The sequence below is a fragment of the Podarcis muralis genome, chromosome 1 (genome assembly GCF_964188315.1).
Source record: "Podarcis muralis chromosome 1, rPodMur119.hap1.1, whole genome shotgun sequence".
Taxonomy (NCBI): domain Eukaryota; kingdom Metazoa; phylum Chordata; class Lepidosauria; order Squamata; family Lacertidae; genus Podarcis; species Podarcis muralis.
Genome location: NC_135655.1, coordinates 49,656,805 through 49,664,711, shown reverse-complemented (window position 1 = coordinate 49,664,711; position 7,907 = coordinate 49,656,805).

Genomic DNA, 7,907 nt, shown 5'->3' with positions numbered 1-7,907 from the left:
CAGGGGGGTGCATAATGCATATATATATGCATTATGATATACATCATAAAAATGCATTATATTAAGGGAAATTGTTTGTGAATGTGTGCAAGGCCAGATTGCATACAAAAATGTATTAGGAGAAATATACATTAAGATAATGCTGACATTTGGAGGGGTGGGGGACTTTAAATGTGAAATTTGCCAACTGATGTGGAAATAGGGTGAACTGAACTTAAGACTGGAGAAACCACAGGTTTGCCTTTCTCTAATTCACATGTTTCCCATGCACATATGAATATCTTGGTGGTCTGACAACTTCAAGCAAAATAAGAAATTTGAATTTTCTGCTTCTCCAAACTGTACTTTGTGTAACAGGTTATTTTTGTCTAGTTTCCCATCCTACTAACACAAGGTTGCTTCCAGACTGTCGCTATTTTTCAGGTGGGATTTAGTTACAGCCGAACAAACTCAGGCTGAGCAATTAAAGCTGATTTGGAGCTCTTGTGAAACAAACCCTCTTCCTCAGAAGATCAGACATTTTGCCATAAAAAGCGACAAGAAGATGCACTGGAAAGTATGGGATAATACTTGCTTGGCACAAGTTGACTAGTCTCCCCAAAGCAAATCAAAATGAATGCTCATTAGACCGGTTTCTAGAAATCACTTTATGTGGTTAATTATAAGCTTAAGAGTGTTTAAAGAATTCTGGATAAGGGTAGGGTGTTTCTAGATAAGCCATGTAGAGGAAAGAGAAAGTTTGAGCAATGGGGTTTGCTCAAGGGAGACCATCCCATCTGGTTTTCAATTGTGGTGCTTTTTGGGTATGTGTTGAAAGAAAGGCAGTGTATCCAGGACAAAGGCTATGGAAGATCACATGATGTGCATGAGTGAGATCCTAGTTTCAGTTTGGGCAACCCCAACTCAAGGATATTCTTTTGCTCACTCCACTTTTTCTCTAAGTCATGAGAAGTTTCAGGGGTTTGGTTTCCTTTGAAAGCAGGTCACCGGAGGGTTATATGGTGTTTTGTAAAAATGTGTCCTTATTTACAAGTATGTGGCTTGGGCATTGTTGGAGGTGCAGCATCAAACACCCTAATAGACGCCCCCCCCCAGTTCGCTGCACCCATATCAGGCCTTCTGGGGAACAGCCAGCACCTTCAAATCCCCCAAAATTTACAGAGTCTGTTTCAAGCTACTGGCTGTGTCCTTTCTGACACACACACTTGGATTACAACATTCCTGAGGAAGCGAAAAGAGGCACCCCATTCAGATATTAGCTGACCATTAACAGCCTACTGTTCAGCTCCAGTAACAACCACCACCTCTGACTGATCTAGCAATGGATGAATCTGGGCCAAACCTACCTGGTTTCAGGTTCATTAACCCTCTCTCTTAGAAACAAGACTCCTCAGATTAGTAGGTGCAGACGTGGTCCAGACCAATATCAAGCAGTCAGGCTGGGCAAGATCCTGACCTCAGCCAGCTCAGTTAGTATTAGGTGAAAGATGGAGGGGAAAGGAGTTTCACCTTTCCAGCTTCCTCCTTCAGCTCCATGTAGTTTTGGGGGGTGAGAGGGTGAGGTAACCACCCTTGCCAACCTATGGTAACGGTGGGAGTAAGGGGGATTAGGAGGAGAAGGGGGCTCAGAGATGTCTAAGTCCATGAGGCTCCTCACTGCTGGCATCCCCCCTGAACAAGTTAGCAAGCTGGAAGAACCCATGGAATACACAGCTCCACAACCCCTTTGCACTCTCGTCGCCCCCTGAAGAGAACAATGAGTGTAGGGGGCTAGTAATGTTTAGGGTTCTGGAAATGCAATCTTAGTGCAGGCTGGACAAACCCGGCTTACACAGATCAAACCATCACCCAGCTCTTCCAACAGGAACAGTGGGGCTGGGTCATGTCAGTGAGACTAAAGACACAAAGTTACTCCAAGAAATTTAGAGACATTACATACTCAAACACCATGTATAAAGGACCCTGATGTTAGGAAAGATTGAGGGCACAAGGAGAAGGGGCCGGCAGAGGACAAGATGGTTGGATAGTGTTCTCGAAGCTACCAGCATGAGTTTGACCAAACTCCGGGAGGCAGTGGAAGACAGGAGTGCCTGGCGTGCTCTGGTCCATGGGGTCACAAAGAGTCGGACACGACTAAATGACTAAACAACAACAACCACCTTACTCCCAACTGTAGAAGCAACTAACTTGCAACTCATAAATACAGTGGTACCTCAGGTTACAGACACTTCAGGTTACAGACTCCACTAACCCAGAAATAGTACCTTGGGTTAAGAACTTTGCTTCAGGATGAGAACAGAAATCGTGCGGCGGTGGCGGTGGCGGGAGGCCCCATTAGCTAAAGTGATACCTCAGGTTAAGAACAGATTCAGGTTAAGAATGGACCTCCAGAACGAATTAAGTTCTTAACCTGAGGTACCATTGTATATAAATTCCGCATGTTTCCAGGACTATGGCAACGGTTTGTCCCAAAGGGAGTATGCTACACAAGTTGAAATGTGACTGAGTTATCTGTATGAAGTTTTAATCTGCTGGTAGCTTTGACTTGTTATATTTTAGCATTGTTATAATATAAATATTTTGAAGGAAGAGAAAGAAAGGAGTGAAGTGTTAGGGATATAAAACCATATAGATAAATGGTGCCTCCGTGTGGTTATTCTATGAAGTTACAATCTCTGACTTCCACTGAATGAGCAAAATAGGAGGTTGAGGACTGTAGCATCATAGAATAGCCACATGGAGGCACCATTTATCTACATGTTCCCCATTTGGTGCTGGTTCACTAATGAAATAAACTTTAAGCAAATCTTGTTTGGGGCTTCATCTTTGATTATTGTGAATGGGTCTATGACTGCTTATATACAATATCTTTAAAGCACATTTAAAGCACCCTACCCCCCCCCCCGAATCCTGTGAACTGTAATTTACCTCTCACAAAGCTATAATTCCCAGTAAAGGTAAAGGTAAAGGTACCCCTGCCCGTACGGGCCAGTCTTGCCAGACTCTAGGGTTGTGCGCTCATCTCACTCTATAGGCCGGGAGACAGCGCTGTCCGCAGACACTTCCGGGTCACGTGGCCAGCGTGACAAGCTGCATCTGGTGAGCCAGCGCAGCACACGGAACACCGTTTACCTTCCCGCTAGTAAGCGGTCCCTATTTATCTACTTGCACCCGGGGGTGCTTTCGAACTGCTAGGTTGGCAGGCGCTGGGACCGAACGATGGGAGCGCACCCCGCCGCGGGGATTCGAACCGCCAACCATGCAATTGGCAAGTCCTAGGCGCTGAGGTTTTACCCACAGCGCCACCCGCGTCCCCTGATAATTCCCAGTACATCTAACAAATTACAGTACCCATAATTCTTTGGGGGCAGATGTGCTTTGAATGTGTGTATGGTATGTACACAGCCTATCTCTCTATGATTTGCCATAATGCTAAAGTGGCAAACCTCTTTATGTTGTTGTAAATACAGTTCCCAATCATTCTTGTTATTAAGGGTCACTGTGCTCATTTAGATATATATTTAAGCTATAGCTGCATAGTCACTTTACACTGTACTAAGATGACTGTATTATCATGCTGCTGCTGCTGTGACAGGACATTTTGCATACATTTAAGCTCTGATTAAATCATCACAGAATGTATCTCTGCATTCCATTGCCGTTTAACATCAACCTTTATGTTTCTCCCCTTTACAACTGAGGATCACACTGCTTTCATCTAATGAAGCAGGCTCCAATCCACACCACAAAATCATGTTATAAGAACATTTATTAGTCTTTAAAGTGTCACAAGAAGCTTTGTTCTACTTGGCATTTACTTCCTTTGGAGAAGATGGTTTTTAAAATTTATTTCCTTTATTTATTACAAAACTAGATAAATGTAGAACACAAGTGGAGGCAAACAGCAAGCACTCCTTCAAAACGGGCAGATCCACTACCCTACCTCAGATTTCCAGAGAGAGGTCCTGTATGGGCACAAGATGCTTCCAGCCTTAATCTAATTCACATGCTGATTCTGTTCCAAAACCTACTAACTCTGTTTCCTGTTCATGAATGCATACTTTATAATATCCACACTGACACAGAGTGGTGGTGGTTCAGGTGCCAACTCCTCTAAGCTTGAACAATTGAGAGAGATCAGATATCAAAAGAAAGGCATCCTAACAATTTAGCTCCCATTTAGGAAACATCATTTAGGGACGCGGGTGGCGCTGTGGGTAAAAGCCTCAGCGCCTAGGGCTTGCTGATCGAAAGGTTGGCGGTTCGAATCCCCGCGGCGGGGTGCGGTCCCGCTGCTCGGTCCCAGCGCCTGCCAACCTAGCAGTTCGAAAGCACCCCCGGGTGCAAGTAGAGAAATAGGGACCGCTTACTAGCGGGAAGGTAAACGGCGTTTCCGTGTGCTGCGCTGGCTCGCCAGATGCAGCTTTGTCACGCTGGCCACGTGACCCGGAAGTGTCTTCGGACAGCGCTGGCCCCCGGCCTCTTAAGTGAGATGGGCGCACAACCCTAGAGTCTGTCAAGACTGGCCCGTACGGGCAGGGGTACCTTTACCTTTACTTTACCTAGGAAACATCAACAGGGTTCTTAGAAGCAGTTCCCATCAGTTCATAATGGTATTTTCCAGTCCTTGCTCATCCCCTGAAAAGGAGGGATGAATATGGGGAAGGATAGGCAGACTATTTTACTAAAGCTGCAATGCTAACCCCTTACCTGGGAGTAAGCCCCATTTAACTCAGTGGACTGCACTGTAAGAATATAAGGCTGCTTCTCTTGCCGCTAACAACTCTGAGGAGATACAAAGCAGGTAAAAGCTCACCTTTCATTGGACCAACAGAGGCTACTGTGCAGAAATATGCAAGTGTTTAAACTGTGCAGCTGTTTAAACTAGGGGGTTATTGGTTTATTTTTGTTATGTATTTTGTGTTTTTTATCTTATCTTTTTATCTTTTTACCCTGAAATCTACAGGTGAAGGACAGTATATAAATTTAAATAAACAAATAAATAATAGGGATGCGGGTAGCGCTGTGGGTAAAAGCCACTGTAGGGCTGTAGGGCTTGCCGATCGAAAGGTCGGTGGTTCGAATCTCCGCAGGCGGGGTGCACTCCCGCTGCTCGGTCCCAGTGCCTGCCAACCTAGCAGTTCGAAAGCACCTCCGGGTGCAAGTAGATAAATAGGGACCGCTTACTGGCGGGAAGGTAAACGGCGTTTCCGTGTGCGGCTCTGGCTCGCCAGAGCAGCGATGTCACGCTGGCCACGTGACCCGGAAGTGTCTCCGGACAGTGCTGGCCCCCGGCCTCTTGAGTAAGATGGGCGCACAACCCTAGAGTCTGTCAAGACTGGCCTGTACGGGCAGGGGTACCTTTACCTTTACCTATTGTTCAAGCATCATTTTATGAAGGGAGATACAGTGGAATCTTGGTTTTCAAACGTCTCAGAAATTGAACGTTTCGGGTTTTGAACACCAAAAACCTGGAAATAACTGCTTTAGTTTTTGAATGCTTTTCAGAAGCCGAATGCGCCATGCGGCTTCTGTATTGAGTTTTCCAGATGTAAATGCTTCCAGAAATGCATGCTTCGGTTTTTTAATGTTTCGGAAGTTGAATGGTCATCTGGAACGGATTACGGTCGAAAACCTAGGTACCACTGTACTTTGTAAACAAACACCTGGAGACATCTGATAACCCTCAGAAATTTCCAGTCATTACCAGCACCCAGGTTAAACCTCTCCGTGCTTTCAGTGGCTCCAACCTTCAGATCTTTTCTCCCCTCACAAACCTTTCATGTTCACTCCTCAATGATTTGTGTTATCATTCAGACATTGCTTTTGTGAAGGCAGGCACTTTGAAAACAAAGGTTTTGTTGAAAGTTTAATTGCAACAATCTACACAGGTTGCTGTTTACACATATCCCTGCTTTATCCCAATTGAAAGTCTTAGCCAGTTCCAGCATTTTAAAGATCAAAGAATGGACATGGAGAACTAGCTTCAGGTAATAAATTTTTAAAAAAATCTAGGTTACAAGAAATGTGCTTGGCCACTCTTTAGAAGAGTATTCCAAAACCCGGTGCCCTTCAGAGGTTTTGAACCATGAATCCCCTCAACACCAGCCAGTGGGAGTTGCAGTCCGAAATCTCTTGAGGGGACCAGTTGGGGAAGGCTTCTTTATAAGGTTTGCAATTATTATTATTATTATTATTATTATTATTATTATTATGTACTGAGTTGAATAGGATCCAAAATGCAGCAGTCTGATTGGTCCTAGAACAATAGGATCCAGAATGCAGCAGTCTGATTGGTCCACAGGAGCCACCCAATCCAGCTCCAGGTGGAAGTGAATCCGCAACCTGATTGGCCTACAGGAGAATCCCGGAATTAGCCAATCACGTGGGGCCCATTGTGTAAATACTGTATATATAAAGCAGACAGTGTGGGGGAACTCCATTCCGCCTCACCACTATGAGTTGAATAAAGAGCATGAAATCCACTCTCGACTCCGAGTATATTTCAATTACTATTTATTAAATTTGTATAGCGCCTTATACCTGCAGGTTTCAGGGCGGTTCACAACGTAAGAACACAAAATACACAATAAAAACAAGAACAAGAATCTCCTCTGTCCACAACACATTTTAAAAGGGCATCGGATGCCTATCAACCAAATAGACCCCAAAAGGGATTCTTCCTTAGTCTTTAACACAAATGCTGCCCCATAGGGAGGCGTGGGGTTTCGGTCTTGGAGGTTTTGTTAAATATGATTAGAGGGGACCAGCTGGTTAACGGAGTTCAGGTCGGAGCTAAACATTACAAATTGAGGGCATTTGCAGATGACTTAGTATTGACTTTGCAACAGCCAGAAACTAGTACTAAAAGAGTTTTAGAATTAATTGAAATATTTGGTCAAGTAGCAGGATTTAAACTGAATAAGCAGAAAACTAAAGTTTTGGAGAAAAATCTAACAAATGCTGAAAAAGAGAGGTTTCAGAGTGAAACAGGTTTGGTGATAGAAAAGAAAGTGAAGTTCCTGGGGGTAAATTTAACATCTAAGAATGTGAACTTATTTAAAGACAACTATGATAAATGCTGGACAGAAGTAAAGAAAGATTTAGAAATATGGTCAAGGTTGAGACTTTCCTTGTTAGGCCGAATTGCTGTCATCAAGATGAATGTATTGCCTAGAATGCTGTTTTTATTTCAGACATTGCAGATTGTGGACAAGATGGACTGTTTCAAGAAGTGGCAGAAAGACATATCTAAATTTGTCTGGCAGGGCAAAAAGCCCAGAATAAAATTCAAGATATTAACTGATGCAAAAGATAGAGGGGGGTTTGCCCTGCCGGACTTAAGACTGTACTATGAATCGGCAGCTTTTTGCTGGTTGAAAGACTGGCTACTTCTTGAGAACACGGACATTTTGGATTTGGAAGGGTTTGACAACAGATTTGGTTGGCATGCATATATATGGTATGACAAGGTAAAAATGCACAAAGGCTTTAAAAACCATATTGTCAGGAAAGCATTATATAATGTTTGGATGCGGTATAAAGATCTATTGGAAAGTAAAACTCCCAGGTGGTTATCACCAATGGAAGCCAAAGAAGTGAAAAAACTTAATATGGAGTCTAAATGGCCAAAATACTGGGAAATTTTAGAGCAAGATGAGGGAAAAATCAAACTACAGAGCTATGAAAAATTGAAGTTTAAGGTACGAGACTGGCTTCATTACTATCAAATAATGGAGGTGTTTAAACAGGACAGGAAAATTGGCTTCCAGATGGAGAGGTCAAAACTAGAAACAGAACTGTTAGAACCCAATACTAAGAACTTGTCAAGAATGTATAATTTGCTGTTGAAATGGAATACACAGGATGAAACGGTGAAATCAGCCATGATTAAATGGGCACAAGAC